Consider the following 21,281-nt stretch of genomic DNA (forward strand, 5'->3'; position numbering starts at 1 on the left):
TGACATCTGTTGGGAAAACATGATTTGTAGTAGAGAAGGCTTATATGGAGATCACTGATCCTATAACAGTATTTTCTTTTATGTAATTGTTTCTTTTGTCATATCCACAGTAGACTATAAACCCTATGAGGGCAACATCATATTGATTTTAAACTTTGTATCTTTCCCTAATACTAGCATAGTCTTCACAACACATGAGATGTTTAATTTTGGAATTGGACTAATAAAAAATGATGGCAGATTTAAGAGTCATTAACAAACATTAACTTTTATATATATGAAAAAGTAAAATGCTTATTTAAGAAACTCTGAACTTGTAATCAAGAAATTGATTTACTTATAAGTCACATCTGAAAATGAGCCATGAAACACAACAGAAAAAGAACACATGATGAGACAGTATATTCATAACCACAAAATTCCTGGGTAGGGAAAAGCATATCAACCTTGAAAAAAAACAACTCAGAGGCTTATAATAGTTCTTTCCCCACTCACCAGCAGGAAAGGCAGATATTTCACCTCTTCTATCCTTTTGTATACACTCTGTTCTGACCCAGCAATTAAAAGATAGTCAAGCCAAGCAGGAAACAGAAGTTCTGAATGTACTGTGGACTAGGGAGGAAAGATGTTTTTCATTTCAGAGCTCCAGAATTAATCTAAATAAATTACTCTATGAAATATTTGAAAACTGTTCTGTCATTGGTTAAATCCCATTACAAAAATAACACACATACTTATATACATACATATAATGTATACAAATACATGTATACACTTTTATGAAAAAATACTCAGTAACATTGTATCTCCTGTTTCTGTTGTGTTTTATTATTATTTTTATATAAGGTGAGTGATGATCTGAAGATAAAGTGGAATAGAATCCTAAAATGTGCAGAAGTCAAATCCAATGAGGAGCTACTTCTTTGATCCAACTCAACAGTAAAGCTATCAACAACATATACATTATGTAATTCTAGCAAGATATTGCCTTATAGCCACATCTGGAAATGAACTTAGCGGAGAGCAAATCACATAGCAATAATTTTATTTTGGATCCCACTCTCTCCAGAAACCAAGGTGGTAGGGGAGAGTTTGTCCTTACTGGAAAATTGTTGTATCTTAGTCCTTTGCTATATCTTCTCAGTAGATCTTCCTTTTTACATGTTCAATGGTATCATTTAAATGAAATTAAGGCAACAATAATAGGTGATGAACATGTGAGGAATGCACAGTATGGAAGATTAACAAGACTAGCGAAGAAAACTCCCTGACTACACCAGTTGTCTCCTAAAACACTGAAGGGAGACATAAACTAAATATTTTGGGTACATGATATGCCAGTCTAAATGGGGTTGGAAGAATGAGTCGAGAGGCTATGTGATTCAGACAGGCAGAAAATCAGACAAAGAGAAAAAGTATAGATAAACAGATAGATGTATTGATAGGTAGATAGATAGATAGATAGATAGATAGATAGATAGATAGATAGATAGATAGATAGGGAAAAGGAGAGGGGGGGCAGCTAGCTGACACCATGGTGGTTAGAATGCTGAACCTAAAGTCAGGAAGACCTGAATTCAAATTGAGCCTCAGAAACTGTTGAGGCCATGTGTGGGAGCATGGTGATGAAAGACTAGATATAAGGGCCGTTGTAGCCATGGAGAGTGAGAATCAGCCTGATAGGGAGACTAGTAGCAAGAGATAAAGAGTGAGATAAGGAGGAGAGGAAAGATTGGGGACAGCATGTCTGAGAAGGACCAAAAAGAAAAATCATGGCACCATGACTGGAGCTATGATTTTCATTTATTATGACAAAGAGAAAGACTTTTATAGAGAGTAAAATATTAAGCATTACAGCATTCTTAGTGAGTGTTACTTTCTCACAGGTAAGTGTTTATGAAAATGACTTCATGCATGAATGTTACCAGGGTTGCTATTATAGATGTAAGCAAGTTGAGAAAGAGTGATAACTAATCTGTTCTTAGGGAAAGGTAGGTTAGGTACTTTCAATCATATGTCACAAGGAATTCTTTGCTCTTCAGAGTGAGGGGGGATTCAGGGTTTAATGATGACCTTTGGTGGAGAGCAGCAGTGCCTTTGTGTGAGAGATTGGGATCATGCCAGGAATCTTAGACAGGCATGGGTGCTTTCCTCAATGGGCTTGATCTGTCCTAAGTTCCTCCTATAAGAATCTTATTAGCTGTGAAAATATGGGAAAGTGTCTAAACATGTTTGCCTGATTTTCTCCATCTAAAAATAGAGGTAATAAAAGGTCCTACTTACCAGGACTGTCATGAAGACAAAATTAAATATAATTTGTAAAATACTTTTAAAAACTTAAAGCATTGTACAAATGTTAGCTATAATAATAATTCTTATTTATCACAATAATTTATTGTTAATAGTATTCATTATTATAATAATTTATCATAATAATCATTATTATATGTATACATATTGTTGTATTTGGGAAATACTGTAAGATGACAGGGGTCTGTAGCAATCAAATCTCCCTAATCCTTTGGTCAATGGAGGGACACACCCACATGAAGGCTTGACTGGAAGGGAGGGGCAGGATCTTGTCAAAGTTCTCCTTCACTTCCCCCCTCCCACTAGGCAGTTGGAAAGTCAGTTACAGGATGGTGGTTGATTTGATATCTTCTTGGTCAAGGTGGTAAGTGGAGAAAGGTAAACTCCTTATGATTATATCTTTCTCTGTATTATTCTCCACAGGATATAATAGGAGAACCTTGATGTCTTTGAATCTTACAGGCACAGAAGTTAAGATTATCTTCTGGACTACAAATAAGAAGAACATGGCTTGAGGAGGTTGTGCGTATATCCCCAAAATATATACCTAGGTACTGCTCCCAGTTGATAAAAGGTTTAATGAGAGGTGGGAATGGGAAGGATGGGAGATGGATGAGGATTGATAAAGTCAGGGAAACCCTCAAACAGTTATGTCAAAGCAGCCCCTCCCCACTAAGGGGGATAGGTATCCTGAATGACTGATCTGCTCTCTAACCCTATAAATATTCTTCTTCTATATCAAGATAACTAAACTAAGGTAGACTGTAATGTTGTTGAATGTCTAACCAAAGTAAAGCAGCTTGGCAGTTAGGAACTAAATGGCTCTGCTCAGATTCAAGCCCCAAGCCCCAAGAAGACCAACCCACGACTCAAGACCAGCCAGCAGAGTGACCTGCCTTCTAATACCAGGCCTCCAACTGCCTTTAACTGCCCCCTCTCTTAGAGTTCTGGGGGACACTATGGAATTCCGTGATGTAGCTTGAACCCCTCTCTGCAGCCTGAACCCCTCTCTGCAGCTTGAACCCCTCTCTGCAATATGAATCTCACAGTAAACAAACATATTTCCAAACATAATTTAACAATATAACATAGCTACTTTCAATGTTTGTGTCCCCATCCATACCTTTTTGTAGGGTTTCAGGTGGGATTTTAAAATGTTTTACTTATTCTTTATCTATTGATAATGCTTTAAAAAAATTCTCAGGTATTTATTTATTGTCAACTGCCCAGTTCACAGTAAAAATATTTTTATAAGAATTATGCTAATGATCAGTTAATGTATTGATTATTTTCTGAACTTTTGAATTGAGCTTTTTTTGCCCTTCCTTTATAGCAATCTATAATAATAATATAGTGATATGTATATTTGAATATGCAATGAGATTCATACATGGTACAATATTTGCATAATGAAAGAGAGTCAAGAAATTCCTTTTTCTTCTCTTATTGGCTTCTAAGAAAGGCAAATATTATATCACTGTCATGTATCTCTGCCTAAAGGACCTTGTATTGTAGGTAGTTCAATCTTTTTTTTTTTTGCCCTTCTGAAAGAACCCTGGTTTTATTTAAAGTAAAAAACTTCAATTTTTCATTTTAAATTGTCTTTGCTTCCCTTTGTTCATTCCTACCAACTCTACACATTTTCTACCTATTAGCAAAAGCATTCTTTTACAATGACCAGCAAGTAGCAAAATATTCTGCATTGGTAAAACTAAACCCCCATTATTGGGAGTCAAGTAGGTACAAGTGAGAGATCTGAGGATAAAAGTATTACTTCTACATTGTTCTATTTTGCTTTAATTAGATGTAGATATAGATGACAGATAGACAGATAGATATGAATTCAAGAATTTACATAAATGAATACACCTCAAAATTCATTATCAATTATAAGAGGATCAAAATAGAGAATGTCAAATTAGATCTGGTATTATAGTTCAATAGATTATCACTGAACTCTGTGGTAATCCCTGACATTTATTATAATTGGGTAGGGCATTGTGAGATTATTATTAAATTTCAGAGTCAATGCTATGTGTAGCATTGAAGCCATGAGTCAAAATAATTACTTGAAAATACTCTTATAAACCAAATACTCTCTGCACATTTTCTAAGGATCATCATTAACAATTCAGAACAAATGAATGTCTAAACATAGATTAATAAGAAATATAACAGCATTAACATTCTGAGACCTTATTCAAATGGTTACTTTTAAAAATTCTTATTATACATATATATGTTTAATTTTATATAATCTAAGATTATTTTTAATAACCTTGGCTATTTCTTCCTCATTATCTAAAATTCCCTTTAACATATCTCATTTAATATTGTATCAAAAAAAGAAGATGAATTGATCTCTTGGTGAAAATGAAAGATAATTGATGGGTAGCTCCCATGCTTCAATGATAAACTCAGTGGTGAAAGAAAATTGGGATTATTCCCAACCTTTTGGATGAATCTTTCCCCACAATCCCTATATCTTCATGACAGGATATGGGAAACAGTTATATAGGATAAGCATCTACATATTAGCTTAATTTCACCCCCAAAATTGCTTCATCCCTTGAAGTTTTCTCTCCCTGGAACACGCATATGCTCATGTTCCCCTTTGGTGAGTTATTCCTGGAACCTCACTTATGAGAAAAGCTCTACGTCAGTCATTCTTTATTCCTTTTATTGCTCTTCTTTTAACTCTACAGAACTTAATAACATATTTTAGTTTCCATCTTACCATGTAACCTTACACCTTACCTTGAGTTCCTGGGGCTTTCTCACTCAGGATTATTATTCTATACCACAGGCTTCTTCTTACATTTTTGAGGCCCTCTCACAACCTCTATTCTTAAAAAGGGCCCAAGAGCATTATCTTCTCTTCCTTTCTTGACTTTGCTATTGACTCTCTGGTGATTGTTAACATATATAATAGGACACCGATTTCCAATGCAGGTCCCCTTACCCTGACAAAGCTTCCTTCTCACATACAATCCACAGGCAACGTTTTTTCAGTCCCAAATTTCCTAATGGACTATCCTAGTGCAAATTCCTTACCCCTTGGGGAAAAAATGGTCTAAGATTATCTAATTCAGTTTCCTTACAAAGGGGCAAGCTATATGAACTCAGTGTCTCTCAAATTTGTGGGTGCTTGAGACTTCACAATTTGTTAGATTGGGATGACTGCTTGATGACTGACAGGCTAGGAACATTTTCAGATTGGATGGAGGATTCAATAAGGGGAGTGTAAGAAATAAAATTAATATAGAATGATAAATTTAAAAATATTAGGGTTTTAATGTGTTTATCGATAGCCATTTAGGAAAATGTTTAAAGGGACCTGCATTGACCTTCTCCTCCCATACTGGCTCCTGCTCCACAATCACAAAGAGGAAGTACCAACTCAGGGACTTACTATTTAACCTTCTGTTTACATTATTAGGTAATTGCCTACTTCATTTACATAAGCCAGGAATCATGGAAAATGTAGTTTGAAAGAGCCCTAAATGTCCACAGGAAGTTTAGATCAGGGATCTTAAAATTAGTTCAAGGACTCACAAATTTCCAAAATCACATTCTTCCCTGAATTCTGGAGGAAAGACTGGTCTTCCCGATGGATATTGTAAACATAGCCAACTTTTAAATTACAGAAATTTGTGGATAAAAAGAAAAGAGGACAAAACAAATGAACCAATGATTGCTAGGCACATTGATAAAAAATCCAATTAGGGGAAGTCCCCTTTTGACATAAAAATGTACATTTAAAACAAATGCATTCAACTCCCCTTAGTTCAACCAACTGTACCCCAAACTTCATTTTGGATCTTCATGATGCAGTGTAGGTTCTTCAGGCATCTTTATGGTGCCTTCTCCAAACAGGTTCATTGTCTGGATTCTGGGGAGATGGCAAATTTCTTATCCTGAAATTGCTCTCAAAAGAATTTAAACCTTATGTTAATTTTGCTCTCTCTCTTTCTATCTCTCCTACTTACCTCTTATTTCAAATGATCAATTGGGGAGAGAAGTCTCCCAAATGATCACAGGGGGGATTGTGATAATGAGATTAAATCTACCCTGCCCATCTTTAGATTTAATCACCAAAGGTAAAAGTATCTCTACTTAACTTACAAGTTGGGAGGTCTGTAACCCATGTGTGTTAGAATTAGTGACAAATCAGAATTTACTGACTGCCTCCTGGGCAGTCCTAAGAAAGGGTCTGTTTTTATTGGACTTGCAAACTAAGAGGAAGGCACAGAAAGTTTTGAACAGGGACCTCAAAATTAGTTCAAGGACACCCAAATTCCCAATATCACAGGAGTATTGAGGAGTTGCATCAAGAAAAGTTGAATGCCAGCCACTGTGTCCTCATTACAAAGTTTGCTCTGTTATGGCAAAATTAATTTTTGTTAAATAGTCACTGACTGATGAGTTTCTGATCTCATCATACCATTAAGCTTGAACTAAGATATGAAATTAATCTATTTTTATTTTCATTTTTGAATATTTCCCATGTTTATATGGTTCATTTTCTTTCCTCTCTTCCCTCCTCCCTCCCAGAGCTGACAAGCAATTCCATTGGATTGTACAAAATCACTTTATATCTATTTCCATATTATTTATTTTTGCTATAGAGTAATCTTTAAAACCTAAACCCCAAATCACATACCCATATATACATGTGATAAGTGATATCATATGTTTTTTTTTTTCTTTTGAATTACACTCTCATTGTTCTTTCTCTCAATGTGGTTAGCATTCTTTCCTATAAGTTCTTCAGGAGTGTCCTGGCTTGTTACATTGTTACAGGTAGCAAACTCCATTCATTATATTGGATTGTTCCACAATGTTTTACTTTCTGTGTACAATGTTCTCCTGGTTCTTCTCATTTTACTATGAATCATTTCATAGAAAATCTCCCAGTTCATGTAAAAATCCTCTAGATCATCATTCCTAATAGTACAATAGAATTCCATCACAATCAGATACTATAATATGTTCAACCATTCCCCAATCAAGGGACAACCCATCATTTTTCCAATTTTTGCCACCACAAAGACTGAAGCTATGAATATTTTTGTACAAGTATTTTCCTTATTATCTATTTGGGGGAAAAAATATTAGTGGTATTGCTGGATCAAAGGGTATACATTCTTTTAAAACTCTTTGCGCACAATTCCAAATTGTCTTCCAGAATGGCTCAATTAATTCACAACTCCAACAGCAATACATAAGTGTGCCTATTTTGCCAATACCTCTCCAACAATTATTATTTTCCTTTTTGGTCATATTGGGCATCTGCTAGGTATGAGATGGTACCTCAGTTTATTTTTTATTTTTCTCTGAGTATGAGAGATTTAGAGCACTTTTTCAAGTGCTTATTTATAGTTTTGATTTCTTTATCTGAAAACTGCCTATTCATGTCCCTTGACCATTTGTCCATTGGGGAATGGCCTGATTTTTTTGTACAATTGACTTAGGTCTTCATAAATTTGAGAAATTTGAACTTTGTCAGAGGTTATTGTTATAAATGACTATTTTCCCCAAAATTTATGAATTCCCTTCTAAATTTGGTTGCATTGGCTTTGTTTGTAAGGAAACTTTTTACATTTAATATAAAAACAATTACTCTTTTTACATTTTGTAGTTTTCTCTATCCCCTGATTGGTCATAAATTCTTTACTTCCCTATATATATGACAAGTATACTATTCTATGTTCACATAATTTGTTTATGATTTCCTTTTTTATATTTTTCATTTACCCTTTCTGATTTAAACTTGGTATAGAGTGGAAGATGTTGATCTAAATGTAATTTCTCCCATACTGTTTTCCAGTACTCCCAGCAATTTTTGTCAAATAGTAGGCTTGTTCAAATGGAATTAGCTCACCCTCATTCATTCTTTAGACTTTAGCCACCAGGAATAATGTCACCCCACCCCACTTAGAATTGAGGGGGGAGGGAGGAGTTCTGTGACCCACATGTAATAGTAAGTGACAAATCAAAAACAAGTGACTGCCTCTGGGCAGTCCAAAACAAAGTTGAGACTGCCATTTGTCCATGTAAAACTGGAGGTGGATACAGGAAGTGGCAAAAGCTGCTATCTTTTATATATGATTGTAACTTACTATGAGGGGCTTTTGCCTTTTGTACTTGGTGTTGGAGGAGCTGGAGTGAGACCTCAGACTACTTCCCTTTGAATTGTCACTTGGGTAAGTTAGGCTGACTCTCTCTTTCTGTTTGTGTTTCTGGAGGCCCTAGCCTCAAGAGGCTTCTCATCTTAGAAAAGGCCTTATGGGGACTTCAGGGAAGATGGAGGCATAGACGGAGCAAATTTTAAAACCTCCGCACCCTTAAACACCAAGATAGAAAACAATGCGCTTCAAGAAGAAAGAGGACCAAATCTAATAACGAGACAGAGCAAGGGGAACCCTACTGCAGCATAACGAGGTACACCAAGAAAAAGGCTTCAATTCTTGAACTGTCAGGTCGGAGGATATAGAAGGTGAATTCCAGGATCCCAGGATGCCTCCCCCACATGCTGTGCGGAGTCTCCAGTGGCCCAGGAAATCTCAGGGCTGGTCTGTTTGTTTGTTTTTCCCTCTCCTCTATGGTTTTAGCCTCAGAGCAGATAAAGCAGGAAGATTAATCCAATAAATAGAGGATTAATCCCAACAATTGAACAGACAGGAAGTCTTCAGAGGGCAGAGAAAGTAACTACAAACCTCCATTACCAGCTGGATCTTTCATCAAAGATCATTAAATACATCTGTTCAAACTAGTGAACAAGGAAGGGAAAAAATATGAGTAAGCAACAGAAAAAGAGAAAAGAAATGACAATTGACAGCTTCTTTCAAGGAAGTGAAAAGAGAGCAAATGAAACAGAAATAGAAGAAGAGGAAGTAGTTCCAGGGAACTGGACACAAGCTTTCAAAGATCTCAAAATTCAATTAACTCAAGAATTTAAAACTCAATTAACCCAAGAACGTCAGGAACTCAAAAAGCAGTTAAGATAGGCTGAAGACAATTTGAAAAAGGAAATACATTAACTAAAACAAGAAAATAAAATCTTAAAAGCCAGAATTGGCCAGCTTGAAAATGAAGCAAAGAAGGCAAAAGATGATCTACAAAGAAAATCAGACCAGAAAGAGAAAGATGACCAAAAAGCCAGGGATTAAATTCAGTCTTTCAAAAACAGAACTCAACAACTACAAGCTAATGACTTCACAAGGCAGCAAGAATATATTAAACAAAATTTTAAAAAATGAAAAATTTGAGGAGAATATGAAACACCTCATTGATTCAACCAAAGATCTTGAGAACAGAGCTAGAAGAGACAACTTAAGAATTATTGGTTTACCAGAACATCATGATAAAGAAAAAAGGTTAGATAGCATTTTACAAGAAATTATCAGAGAAAATTGCCCAGAAATTCTTGAACAAGAGGAAAAGGTGGAAATCAACAGGATCCACAGATCAGCTCCTACATTTAATCCACAACTGACAACTTACAGGAATATTATAATCAAATTCAAAAACTACCAGACCAAGGAAAAAATATTACAAGCTGCTAAAAAGAAGTCATTCAGATATCAGGGAACCACAGTTAGAATAACACAGGATCTGGCTACATCTACATTGAAGGACCTGAAAGCATGGAACACAATATTCCAGAAATCAAAAGAACTGGGTCTACAACCAAGAAACAACTATCCATCAAGACTAATGTAGAGATGGCAGCATGGAATCCCTGGAAAATACAGGGTCAGCCTCACGCAGAATTCCAGGGGACCCTCCCCCCCTTGGAGAACTATGGGAGAGGGGGTAGTTGAGAGGGAGTTAAGGCAGTTGGTTTCTGGGGGTTGAGGTGAGAAGATCACACTGCTTACTGCTCCTGACTTGGGGTTCACCTGAGAGGGCCATTGTGGCTAAGCCATCGTGGTTTCTACTCAGGAGTTAGCCTGCTTAGTAGGGTTGGTCCTTAACAACATCAATACAACAATTATTTATTGAACTGTAATGTAGAGATGGCAGCATGGAATCCCTGAAAAATACAGGGTCAGCCTAACCCAGAATTTGAGGGGACCCCCCCCCAGAGAACTTTGGGTGAGGAGGCAATTGAGAGGGAGTTAAGGCAGTTGCTTTCTGGGGGTTGAGATGAGGAGATCACACTGCTTTCCAGGAATAAATTTGTATTCCATAAAGAAGCATGTGGGATCAACAGGGAAAAATAACAACACACTGTAAGGGTAAAGATGTTAGAGAGAGGAAATATTCAATACTTAAGTGCATTGAAATCAACTTAGAGAAGATCAATCAGATCCATAGGGTCAGAAAATTGATTCACGCCCTATAGAGAAGTAGAAGGGTAACAATTGGACTGATGGGGAGGGAAGCAATACTGGGGAGGAAGAGGGCTTGGGGGGGAGAGCCAAGGGGCTTTAAAAAACAATAAGAAGGGAGGGGGAGAAAGGGAAGTACAACAAGGGAGGGGATTATAGGAACTGATTAAAAACAATACATTGGTATAGAAGGAAACAGTGAAAGAAGAAAGGACAGGACTAGAAGAGAGAGAATCAAAATGTCTGGGAATGCACAGTTGATAAATATAACTCTGAATGTGAATGGGATAAACTCACCCATAAAACAGAAGCAAATAGCAGAGTGGATTAGAAACCAAAACCCAACCATATGTTGACTACAAGAAACATACATGAGACAGACAGACATACATAGAGTGAAAATGAGAGGATGGAGAAAAGGCCTTATGGCTAGAAGCCTTGTTTAATTCACCTCTGTGCCCCTTCTGCTGGGGTCTCTGAAGCCCTGCCTGGTTCGGGCCTCCAGTCCAGGTAAGAGTTTCTTTCTCTCATTCTCCTTACTTCAACCTTACTAATTGTAAATAAACCACCATAAAAGTCACCCTGACTTGGGTCTCTTATTTTGGAATTGAGTAATTGATTCCTGGCAACCAAACTTTAAATATCCAGCCCAACCATAATCCTTCCATTTCCACCTTTTACAGGTTCTTGTCCCAAAAGTTTGGATCTTTGAGTTTATCAAATACTATCTTGCTACTGTCATTTACCCCAAGTCTATTCCATTGATCTAACATTCTAACTCTAAGTCAGTACCATATTGTCTTGATGATTACTGCTTTATAGTATATTTTGAGATCTGGTAATGCTAGGCCTCTATACTTCACATTTCTTTTTCATTAGTTCCCTTGATATTCTTGATCTTTTGTTCTTCCAGATGAACTTTGTAATACTTTTTTTCTAATCTTACAAAAAAGTGTCTTGGTAGTTTGATAGGTATAACATTGAATAAGTAAATTAATTTAGGTAGGATTGTCATTTTTATTATATTAGCTCACCCTTGTAAATACTTTTGCAAGAAGCCATTTTGGACCAGGATAGTTGCTAGTTACTGAGTTGCAATACAGAATGCAAGGATGGCATGAGCTGGCATGAGACCAAAAAGTCTGTTGAGATGAGCCTATAAATTGAGAGAGATTTCTAGCTTCAGGATCTTAATCTGAAGATACAGTGGGAGGGTAGACATCTCAGGATTGTCTCTTAAGTAGGTTCACTTATATCTCTTATGATTAGTTACTTAGGCTGTTCATTTCTCATTGAGTGGTAACAGCATCCAGCTTTAAACATCATCATCAACAATATACACACTTACTAAACACCAACAAGAAGAATCACGCAGTTAAATCAAATGAACTTGAACACCAATTAATCAGAGGCAGGCCTTAGGCCTGACCAAGGTCATCTGCCTGGCAACCTTCAGGAAATCAGCTTCTCCTGAAAACTTCAGAAGATTTAATATAACTTCATTAGTTAGACAAGATTTTTGGATTTATCCCTAATCCCTCTTTTCTCAATATTTCAACTTATCGTTTCCCTAATCTTGTTTTCTATCATTAAATAAGTTAATAGATAGAAGCTGGTACTGACCTGATCTGTACTGAACATTCAAAGGGGAAGTTGTCAGTTAACGCTTCTCCTTTACATCACTAAAGTCATCCAAGAGCTTATTGACCTTATGTGTTCAGGATTAACAAATTGCAGTCAGAAATAATATTCATAACAGATTTTATTAATTTTGAGTTCATCTAAAAAACTAAGTTCATATAGCACTGACAGTTGAGGAAAGAATCATCTATTTCCTCATTGGTCAGTTGTAAAGGTGGAATTTATTGAGTGAAATGACCTGTCAGCTGATTCAACACAAACCACATCCAGCTGCAGAGCTACTGAAGCTTATTTATACACCATCTGTATAAGACAGGGGTTGGCAACCTTTTTGGCCATGAGAGCCATAAATGCCACATTTTTTAAAATGTAATTTCATAAGAGCCATACAGTGCTCACAGTGTGAGCTCCTGTAACAGCTCCTGAAAAAAAATGACTTTATGGCTCCTGCAGAAAGAGCCATATCTGGCCCTCAAAAGAGCCAGATATGGCTCAAGAGCCATACATTGCCAACCCCTGGTATAAGAGGTCTCACAACCTCCTATACAGTTTCATTTAATATCTTTTATACCCTATCTATGAGCAATTGTTGTTTTTCCAGTCATTTAGATTTAGGTTTATTTGTATCAAGAGAGTTTTGTAGTTATGTTCATGTAATTCCTGAATTTGTCTTGGCAAGTAAATTCCCAGGTATTTTATATTATCTAGAGTGGTTTTAAATGGAGTTTCTCTTTTTAACTCTTGCTGCTGGGCATTGTTGGAAATATGAATGCTCATGATTTATATGAGTTTATTTTTTATCCTGCAACTTTGCTAAAGTTATTATTGCTAGTAGCTTTTTAGTTCATTCTCTAGGATTCTCTAGGTATGCCATCCAGTCATCTGCAAAGAGTGATAGTCTAGTTTCTTCATTGCCTACTTTGATCCCTTCATTTTTTCTTCTCTAATTGCTAATGTTAGCATATCTGGAACAATATATAATATTAGTGGTGATAATGGGCATCCCTGCTTCACTCCTGATCTTACTGGGAAGGCATCTAACTTATCTCCATTGCAGATGATATTTGCTAAGGATTATAAATAAATGTTCTTTATTATTTTTGATAAAAGCCCTTTTCTTCCTATATTTTCAATTGTTTTTAATTAGAATGGGTCTTGTAATTTATCAAAGGCTTTTTCGGTATCTGTTGAGATAATCATGAGATTTCTATTAGTTTGGTTGTTGATATGGTCAATTATAAAGATGGTTGTCCTAATAAACCATATAAGTCCCATGTGGTCATAGTGAATAATCCTTGTGCTAACTTGCTGTAGTCTTTTATGTAGTATTTTAATTAATATTTTTTGCATCTATTTTCATTAAGGATATTGGTCGCTAGTTTTCCTTCTCTGTTTTTGGTCTTCCTGCCTTGGGTATCAGTTTCATATTTGTATCATGAAAAGAATTTGGGAAGACTCCTTCTTTGCCTATTTTCTCAAATACTTCATAGAATATTGGGATTAATTGATCTTTAAATTTCATTAAATTTAAGTTTAATAGAATTAACTTGTGAATCCATCTGGTCATGGTGATTTTTCTTAGGGAGCATTCATTTGAGGGCTCTGGTCAATTTCCCCCTGCTGGGGCTAGGATCCTACCTTCCTTTCCCTTCCTCTACCTTCCTCTCTTCTTTCTCCCATCCATCCTACCATCATATCTCCATCCCTTCACTTTCCCTAACACATTTTATGGTGACCCAGATGTACCTGAACCTGCCTGCCTGACTGCCTACGGGTAAGTGAAAAAATTTTTCCTGCCCAAACTCAGCCCAGGAGGGGATACCTTCCCCTACTAAACTCCTGCCTCTCCTAGATTTAAATCCCTAAATCCCCCCCAAGCAGAGCCTAAGAGCCCAAACCTTAATCCCCTTTACCCCTGCAGGGCTAAAACCCAGCAGGAGGTCTGCTGGAAAACCCAAGGGGTTGGGTAAAAAAAAAAGACTCTTTCCCTACTCTACCCCTGCCCAGAACCTGTGCCTTGGAAGGGGATTCAAATCCATCACCCAACCCCCAAGCCTTCACCAGCCCTCAAAAACCCTGATCCCCTAGGAAAAACCTATCCAGCTGTAAAAGACCCAGCAGGGAGTCTGCCTTTGGAAAGTCTCTCCCTTTGGAAAGATTTTGCCTTTTAAAAGGCAATTCTAAAATCCCTAACATTAAAAAACCCCACTTACCTTGCTTATCAGCCTGACTGCTGTCATCAAGCTTTCATCCATTTCACTGCTCCCCACTCCCTTCTCCTTACTGAGCTACAGTACTGCCTTGGCCACTAGAGGATAGCACTGAGCAGGAAGTGTGCCCCACCCCCACTCCCTTTTTTCTGCTAAGCTGCAGTGCTACCTTTCTGCCATTGGAGGGAAGAACCAAGGATAACTCCAAGAGTGCTACATTTCTGCCATTGGAGGGCAGCACCGAGGATAGCACAGATAATAATACATTAAAAATAGTAATAATAATAATTTTTTCCTGCTGAAATGAAATAAATAATTAAAAACAAACAAATACACAAATAAGAACAAACAATTAAATACAAAAAAAATCAGAATTAAAGAAAATTGAATAAATAAAAGCTAGATAATTAAATAAATAGAAGCCTCCCAACATGTTTGCTTCTATACTGAATAATCTTTTGGCTTTTGGCTAATTGGACTGCCTCCTCCATCTGATGCTGCTAGGGAATCTTGTTTTCTTAATTTTCAATATGATGACTCAAAAGGCTGCAAAAAGGAAAATGCAAGCCAACATCCAAGCAGCAGTACAAATCCAATTGGACAATTTCAAATACACTATGCACAACGCATGGGAAAAGGAAGTTCCAATTCAAAAATCTGATTCCAAATTTAGCGAGGCTTTTCCTGAAATACTTAGAGAGGAAAATCCTATTTCTTCTATTTCTTCTAAAATAGAGAAGGAGACAGCTGTAACGAAACTCCTCTTTCATCTTGTGCATCTCTTGACCAACTCTCCTTCCCCTCCTCCTTCTCCTGACACCCCGTCCTGTCCTCTCCTCTCCCTTCTCCCAACCCACAACCTACCCCAGTCCAGACCATACAGGTTCCTACCAATACTGCCAAGACAAACACACAAACAACCCAAAAGATACATAATGTCATAACAAGCATGGAAACACCTAAAAATATCTGTTCTGCCCCAGTAAGCAACAAAATGACTAAAAGGAAACCAAAACCACGCTATGATTCTGATTCTGATTTTAATTCTGATTCCTGTGATGTCCTTTTCCCCGTAAGGGAAGTGCCTACATTAGACAGATCTGGGAATGTGATAAATTTAACACGCCATACTCCATTCACTCCTCAAGATATTAAAGAGTTTTAAAAATATATTCTAAATTATAATGATGAACCCATAGCTGTAATGAAAAGGATGGAAGATATATTTTTCCAATACAATCCTTCCTATAAGGATGTGGAAAAATTACTCAAGATCTTCCTGACAGAGAGAGAGAGAAACAAAATCATCTCTCATGTAAATAAGGCCCAAGGATGAAATGCAGCAAACTGGCCACATGAGGACCCTAAATGGGATCATAACAATCCAGAGGAATATTTGCTGCTAAATAATGCTAGGACTGCAATATTAAAAGCAATGAAAAATGTGCAGAATGTCCAGAAAACTGGAACAAATTTGATTGCCTAATGCAAAATGATGATGAAACTCCCTCTCAGTTTATAGACAGGCTTATTGAATTGGGTGCTAGACATTTGGACTTGGATTTATCAACAAAACAAGGCATTTGACAAATAAGGCAACAGTTTGTAAACAATTCTAGCAGAGTGGCCCAGGATTACTTTAAGATGCATTGTCCCAAATGGCCAGAAAGGGATCTGAATGAATTAAGGAAAATAGCTGTGTATGTCACTAAAGGACATGAAGAGACAAAGGTACAAACTAATGACCTATTAGATACCATACAAAAAGAACTGAAATAATTATGAAATAAAATAGAAAAACAGGAAAGAGGGCATGATGATACTACACCAATACCACTTGCCCCTCTCCAAGAGTCTAATTATCATTCTCTGACCTGCCACTTCTGTAACAAGAAGGGCCACTTAATGATGAATTGCAGGAATTTGTTATGGATAATTAGGAATAATAATAATAACAACTACAGAAACAATACTAATTTCAGAAACAATAATTATAGGAATTGCAATTTCATGAGTGATAACTATAGGAATCACAATTTCAGGACTGATAATCAGGCAGATAATCCACAACAAATGACCCCACAAAAATATCTCCTAAGTGGAGCTTGTCCACTCATTACTCAGGGTGCCTATGCCCTTCAAAGGGGAGCCCAAGGAACTACAAAAACATTATGAAGGGGGGGAAGCTGGGTAGCTCAGTGGAGTGAGAGTCAGGCCTAGAGACAGGAGGTCCTAGGTTCAAACCCGGCCTCAGCCACTTCCCAGCTGTGTGACCCTGGGCAAGTCACTTGACCCCCATTGCCCACCCTTACCACTCTTCCACCCACCTATGAGACAATACACCGAAGTTAAGGGTTAAAAAAAACATTATGAAGGTGTGTGGGGGGGCATAGAAATCAGAGGATGCAGCCTTTGATTTTCCAGACCCTGATATCCAGACCCTTCCTATTGTCCCTATCCACCCCCCCATACTAATGAGCCTCATGTGACATTGAGAGTTGGAGACACTTATTACGATTTTCTCCTGGACACTGGAGTTTTCATGTCAGTACTGAGGAACACCCCTGATTCATATTGTGACTCTGTTGGCTCCCTAAAAGTGGTAGGTGTATCTGGAAAACCTCAACAGGTCCCAAGCTGTCACCTTGCATAGTAAGTGTGGGACCCGTAACTGTAGAGCATTCATTTCTTTTAATCCCTGGATCCCCTATAAATTTGCTGGGAAGTGACCTGTTTAAATTTAGAGCCACAATAAACTGCTCTCCAGATGGCTCTATGTCATTGGAAATACATGAGAAATCTTTAAATTTGCTCCCTGTACTTCTCACAGAGAGCCAGGAGGTGAACAAGCCTCCCACCTTGGGAATAACTACTGACATTCCTGCATCTCTTTGGGCCACATCTTCTTCTGATGTACGCCTACTTAAATCAGCAGTTCCCATTCAAATTACGGCAAAAGGAGGTCCAGCTCCATCCATTTCTCAATACCCTCTAGCAAAGGATGCAATTAAGGGAATTACCCCAGTGATAAATTCACTAATTGAACAAGGGATAATAATTCCATGTAAATTGGAATATAATGCATTTATTTTACCTGTTCAAAATCCAAAAATAGTCCCACATGGAAAAGGCCAATAGTGATTTGTCCAAGACCCAAGAACTGTAAATAATCATGTTATAAAAAGATATTCTGTCGTTTGAAACCTGAACACAATAATTTCTTCTATTCCCAGCACAGCTACACACTTTACTGTTGTAGACTTGTGGTATGCGTTCTTTTCTATACCTGTACATGAGGATTCCAGGCATATCTTTGCTTTTACCTGGAAAGGTTCCCAGGGGACCCAGACTCAATTGTCTAAAGGGTTCATGGACAACCCTACGTTATTTATGCAATTCTTTAGTGTGGATATAGATGCCATCAAATTCAAACACAGCTGTTTAATCTGATACATGGATGATTTGCTCTTGGCTTCACCAAGTGCTGAAGCATGTCAGGAGGATAGCAAGAACCTCCTTTTGGAATTATATAAGAGAGGCCATAAGGTCTGAAAAGACAAAAGTTCAGTGGTGTCTCCCCAAGATCCAATATTTAGGTTTCATTTTGATTACTGGGTCCTGTCTTATTTCACCAAAAAAGTATCGAAAATATCCAAAAATTAAGTGCTTCTGCCACAGAAAAGCAATTAAGCACAATTCTCATAGCAATAGAATTCTATAGGCAGTGGATCCCTTCCTATGGGGAAATTGCAAAACTCCTTGTAGCACTTACAAAAAATTCAGTCTCTGAACCACTTAAATTGGAAACCAAACACCTGACAGCTCTTTCTAATTTAAGACAAGCTATCCTGTCTCCCCCTGCTCTAGGCATCCCAAATTATGATAAACCTTTTACTTTATATGTCCATGAACAGAGAGGGGTTGCTTCAGGTGTTCTGACTCAACTTTTGGGACCTGCTCAATGCCCAGTAGCCTATTATTCAGCCCAGTTGGACCCAGTAGCTTCAAGAGCACCACCATGTCTTAGAGGAGTAGCTGCAATGGCTCTATTATTGACTAAATCTGCTGACCTAGTTTATAGGATGCCCTCCAAACATAATTTGCCCACATGAGGTCAAGGCATTGTTATTAAGATAGGACACAGGCATTTACAGACCAGAGAATTACAATATATGAAATAACCCTCTTGAACAATGAAAATAACACAATAAAGCTCTGTGGAGTTCTTAATCCTGCAACCTTGCTCCCTGATTTGCCAACTTCTGGAGAACCTTTACATGATTGTACCTCTTTGGTGTCCATTGCTGATAAACCTTGCAGAGATTTACTGGACTCCCCTTTGGACAACCCTGAATTAATATTATTTACAGATGGTTCATCCTTTATGAGGGATGGCATGCACTATACAGGAGCTGCAATAGTTGCTGAATTTGCCACTCTGTGGTCAGCTTCCTTACTCTCAAATATAAGTGCAAAAGGAGCAGAACTCACAGCTTTAAAACATGCCTGTATTATAGCAAAGGATAAGAGGGCCACAATTTACACTGACTCCCGTTATGCATTTGGCATATGTCATGCAGTCAGCATGCTGTGGCCTCAAAGGGAATTCCTGACATCAGCTGGAAAATGTATTGCTAATGGAAACCTTATTACGGAACTTCTTTTTGCCCTCCAGCTCCCTGAAACCATAGCTGTTGTTCATTGCTCTGCACATACACTTGGTATTGACTCTGTCTCCAGGGGAAATGACCGAGCAGATGCCTCAGCAAAGATAGAGGCCTTGAAAGGATCTGAACTCATTTTGGCACTGACAATCACTGATGATTTGGAGCTATCCCTTTCCTATACAAAGAAGTGGGACAATGGAAAAATAAATTTAAAGCCAAGCAAGTTAGTGGAGTATGAGTATCATCAGACAGCAAACCCTTGCTCCCTAGAAATTTCTACACCCAAATTTGACAATCCATTCATAAACATGGTCATTTTGGTACCCTAGGCATTGTAGACTCTGTTAAAAGACTATGGGTAGCACCTGGAATAACTACAATTGCCTCTGAAATATGTACAGCTTGCCCTACATGTCAGACTTTCAATCAACATGCTTTTTGAGGCAAAGCCTTTGGTGGACTTCCTCTTGCTTACACACCATTTGAGAACTTACAAATTGATTTTATCTCTATGCCAAAGCTGGACAGTATAAATTTTGCCTGGTCATACTTGATCAGCTGACCAGGTGGCCTGAAGTCTTTCCTCCTGCTCGGGCCACAGCAGCTTTTGTTGCCAAAATCCTCTTAAATGAAATTATTCCTCGTTTTGGACTGCCAGCATGGATTTATTCAGATAGAGGAACCCATTTTACGGATTCAGTCTTATCAAAAATTTATTCATTTTTTGGGATAACTCCTAAATTTCATACACCTCATAATGCCCAGACCTCTAGCCAAGTTGAATGGATGAATAAAGAACTTAAAACTATGATTGGCAAATTTTGCATGGAGACTCATCTAAAATGGCCCAAACTTCTCCCTTTGGCTCTATTTTACCTCAGAAGATGACCCAGAGGTGATTTGCACAACTCACCATTTGAGATGCTATTCAGACATCCACCTATTCAGGCTCAACCATTTACCCCTGCCAATAATTCATTTTTAGGAGGGGATACAACCATTGCCACATACATCAAAGAATTACAAACCAAATTGAGAGCTCCATGATTCTGGAGCTACTGTTCAGGCAGGCCCCATAGACTTCTCACTTCACGATCTAAACCCAGGTGATAGCGTGTACATAAAGAACTTCAAACACACCCCATCAACAGAACCTCCTAATGATGGACAATTGCAAGTCCTATTGACTACTCCAACGGCTATTAAAATTGGGGAGAAGGACTCATAGATTCATTGTAGCCATGTAAAATGAGTGGCCTTCTGTTGATACTGAATAATTGACCTGTATTGAAATTGACTATTGATTGTATTTGTGACTTGCTACATCTGTACTTTGTAATTTTTTTAATTTTGTTATTGTTGTTTCACTGAATTGATTCACATTTTGAGCTTTTTGTGAAATTTGTGTATTTTCTTAAATATATCATTGCTTTAATACACCATTGTTTTACCTCATTTGCATTCACAATGTGGATCATGGCTAAGCTAAGAGGAAACGCATCAAAATTCTTGGGTAAGAGCCTTTTTATTCTACCCCTCCTTAAGTGACATGAATTGCAACATATGCCTATATTTGTATTTTTCCTCTCATTATCACTGATTAAAGGATATATATATATATATATATGATTTGAAATCTAAGCACATGTTATCTACATTGAAAAAGTTTTTGATTATTAGATTAGTGTAGCTTTAGTATATCCAGTAGTTCTAACTGTAACTGCCTGCCCAAAAGCCTTAGACTATTGAAACTGCCATTGACATTTTGCTATTATGTGACTTAGTACATATGTCTGATTCAACGAAATGTCTGATTCAATGAAATGTCTGATTCAACAAAATGGGATCAACAAAGGAGTACATATTTCATCAATATAGTGCCAAAGAAGCACATACCTGCATGATGCCAAAAGAGCATACAGGTCAAAAAGAGAAACCAGTCCTACTAGGATTGCTAAGACTTCTATGCCAATAAAAAGGACTTGAACCTAGTGTGAGCATCGAGGTTGCAACTCTTAACATATTAAGATGTAGGACTCTTAGAACCACACTCCTTGTAAATATTTATATGTCAAGTACCTAACAATTGGCTGTGCTGGCTCCATATTATATCCCTG

The sequence above is a fragment of the Gracilinanus agilis genome, chromosome 3, assembly GCF_016433145.1.
Source record: "Gracilinanus agilis isolate LMUSP501 chromosome 3, AgileGrace, whole genome shotgun sequence".
NCBI classification, from domain to species: domain Eukaryota; kingdom Metazoa; phylum Chordata; class Mammalia; order Didelphimorphia; family Didelphidae; genus Gracilinanus; species Gracilinanus agilis.